Below are 4,003 nucleotides of genomic sequence, written 5' to 3'. Positions count from 1 at the left end.
ACAATGTTATCTGACCCTAAAAAGAGAATTCACACTGGCAAATTACCTGAGCACAATAAAATGCCCTAAACTAAGAAAAATGTTGACAACATACAGACTGAGTGAACACAGCCTGGCCATAGAAAAGGGTCGACACAGACAGAGCTGGCTACCACAAGAGGAGAGACTCAGGGGACAGGTAGAGACAGAGGACAGGTAGAGACTCAGAGGACAGGTAGAGACAGAGGACAGGTAGAGACAGAGGACAGGTAGAGACTCAGAGGACAGGTAGAGAGGTGGGTAGATTTGCTAAACAAATCACCAATCATCTTAATTGCAGTTCTTTTCCTTTGCACTCAATGCAGTTTGGATTTAGGGCTAATCATTCTACAGAGACAGCAACATGTTATTTTCTGGAAAATATGGACAAAGGAGGGATAGTGGGAGCAACCTTTTTAGACTTACGTAAAGCATTTGATACAGTCAACCATTCAGTTTTACTGCACAAACTTCATGCATTTAATTTTTCCTCCAAATTCATTAGTCCCATAATTCATACTTTTCATCTCTTTCACAAAGTGTAAGAATCGACCAATATAATTCTACTCCCTTACTATTATTAGCTGGTGCTCCACAGGGCTCAATTATAGGTCCAATTCTTTTTAGTTTATACATTAACGATTTACCATCTGTGTGTAAGAACTGTGACACTTTGATGTATGCAGACGACACAGTTATCTTGGCCTATGGAAAATCCACAGAGGAAGTTGCCTCAAAACTGACAGAGGCCATGTCACTGATCTCAACCTGGCTTGAGCAATCCTGTCTGCAATTGAACATATCCAAAACAGTTACCATGTTCTTTTCAAAAAACAATATAGAACCCGAAATTTTAATATCTGGAGAAAGATTATAGGTCAACACAGAATATAAATATTTAGGATTACATATAGACTCAAACCTCAATTTCAAAATTCACATCAAAAAAGTTAGTAATAGGATTAATTTCAGTCTAGCAAACTTCAGATTCATCAGAGATTTCCTTTCAACTGAAGCTGTTAAATCATATTTCTTTTCCAAGATTTTATCCCACATAACATATTGTCTAACAAGCTGGTCCAATACTCACTCTACAACAATAAAACCATTAGAAACATTATACAAACAAGCATTAAAAATACTGGATAAAAAAACCATACCATTACCACCACTGTAGTATTCTGAGGAAATATCAGTTACTTACCTGGGACAATCTCATTAAATTCAAAAACATCTGTTTAATTAAAATCAGACATGGTTTAGCACCTCCTCCACTATGTGACTTTATAAATGTCAGATCCAGTGAGATCAGGGTAACCAGAGGGGCAGTGAGGGAAGACTGCATCGTCCCCGTAAGAGCAGCTCAGCAATGGTACACAGTGCTGGCAGACTACCTATGAAAATTAGCACTTTTTACCTAACTCGGGTACATTTACATTGTTTTAATGTTGATTAATGTACACTGTCCCCTTTCAAATAAATAAAAAGAGAAAGAGAAAAAGAGACAGAGGACCAGAGGCTCAGAGGACAGGTAGAGACAGAGGACAGGTAGAGACTCAGAGGACAGGTAGAGACAGAGGACAGGTAGAGACTCAGAGGACAGGTAGAGACTCATGCCCAAAATATAAAACACTAAGACAAAAAAACTTTGCAAACATTTCCCAAATATACTCCAAATTCGAATTTATACACACAGAAACTCCCCTATTTACTGGGAGAAATGCCCAAATGTGAAATAATGGCAGCAAAATATTTCTCCTCATGCAACAAACTGAGGACAGCCAGTGGAAACTCAGACTGATAAATAATAGCACAAATTTTCAAATTATTATCATTTTGGGGGAGGTGAGCGGGATGGTGATGGCGCACAGAGAAGACGCTTTCCTTTAGTGTGAGAGACCCAGGTTCAATCCCCCACTGAGACATCCACCATTGTGTCCCTAAGCAAGACACTTAACCCCTCGTCGCCCAATTGTAAGTCGCTTTGGATAAAAGTGTCAGCTAAATGTTTGATTGTTTGCTATTTTAGTAATTGTTTTGTTTTTAAAGGTCACATTTGGTACTGATTTTTTTTTTTTAATAAAAAAATTAATGAATACTTTTTTTGTCAATTAATATACATACACACCTTGACGGAGTAGCCCCGTCAGGTCCCGCGGGTAACTCAGCGCAACCACTGTACATACACATACACACTCGCTACTCGCCCATTTCTCCCGTTCACTCCGTTTCCCCATGCGACGTCACAATGGCGTCATGTCCAGATGTCCGGTTTTTGGCCCAAAATAATTTTATTATTTTTCTTGGGCATATTTGAGGCATAGTGACATATGTATTTTGTTGCTTGTAATTTTACAATATTTATGGTAATTTTTGTATTAATGAAATATAATGAGATTAATGAGATATGGCCAATTATTGAGTTAATTATCTGGGAGGATGGGCCTCAGTGGTTAAAAGGGGTTCCTTCTTCAGCCCAGGGTGTGTGTGTGCCAGAGCTGTTACAGAGAGAGAGACTCTGCTTGTTTATAGATTTTTGTGGGGGTTTTTTGCTTGGACTGTAAACACTGTACATTTTTGTAAATACAAAATTTTTGACTATTTTGTTGCTGAGCGCTATTTTTGCACCTTGGGGAGGATGAGCACAATAAATCACAAAAACATAATTTATGACTACGCCATTTTTGTTCATTTTGAGTACAAGCCCCGTCACACACTTATGGTTTTATCTATTTATTTTAATTTAAATTTTTTATATATTATTATAATAACACACACACAAACGTTACTGTTTCATTTATTTATTTTATATTAATTTTTAATATATTTAAAGTTTTTTTTAACACACACACATGCTTACTGTTTTATTTATTTACTTTTAATTTTTATTATTTATTTCTACAGAATTTTTATATTCTTATAAAATTTTTATATATCTTTATTTTTTATTAACACTTGTTCATGTGTTTATTGAAATGTAGCTTTGGCAATATTGTTGTTACACATTCATGCCAATAAAGCTGATTTGAATTGAATTATTATTAACACTTCCCACCATGAGCAAACACCTGCTGACAGATGAACTAGTACATGAAGAAGAAAGTGATATCGATTCTGTTCATAAATATTCTGTTTCTGATAACGCTTTACTAATTAATGATACTAAATGAGCCACGATTAGAGGCAAAGAACGCTCGAGCTGAACTGTGACTCAGGATCAACGGCCATCTGCCTCAACATGTTACAAACAAATACAGTCTGTTTCACGGTTCAGTTGTGACTCTCTGGGTTTCCCCTTTAGTGTTTCTCTACAGTGAATATAGTAAGTAATAAGATGCAGCATGTTCCTGTTAATCTGCACTTCCTCTTCTGAAGACGTGACAAAGGCAGGTGTATGGCATTATCCTGTTCTGTGGTCCTGAGATGGCTGCCTGCCGTCACGTCAGCTGAAAGTGTAAATGAGCTGCTTTGAGTATCAAACTCTTCCTGCAGGCTTGAAGTGAAAGATAAAGTGCTGAAATTCTCTGCCCAGAAAACTGGTTTGTCTTTTGTATTCTCCAGTACTCTCTCACTGTATCGCTCACGTGCCTTTTTTGTCTCCTCGGCTCCTGTTCCATATTCTGCACCCCAGACTCCTCAGACCACCTCAGACCACTACTCCTCTTCAGTCAGCGAGCCAGCCTCCCACCATCGTCAGCCACGCTTCCCTTTCCTCTCCAGCCTCGTTGTGTTGCTCATTAAAATACCTTGTTCTCAACAAACTTCAGAGTGTGTGTCTGCTCCTGGGTCCTCTGAAACACAAACTTAACCGTTTGCCCATCTACACCGCTACACAGGTACGTTGTGTTTGCTAACAGGCTGGACTCAAACGCAGGACTTGTTGTACCGTAAGTCTTTGCTGCAAACCAGGTGATAATGGGAGAATGAATGTGGCGGCAGGGGAATCCAGAGGAGGCGGAGAGAGAGAGGAGGTGATGGATCTATG

The sequence above is a fragment of the Micropterus dolomieu genome, linkage group LG12, assembly GCF_021292245.1.
Source record: "Micropterus dolomieu isolate WLL.071019.BEF.003 ecotype Adirondacks linkage group LG12, ASM2129224v1, whole genome shotgun sequence".
NCBI lineage: Eukaryota > Metazoa > Chordata > Actinopteri > Centrarchiformes > Centrarchidae > Micropterus > Micropterus dolomieu.
The sequence above is the reverse complement of the archived record's forward strand: the minus strand, read 5'-3'. Positions refer to the sequence as shown.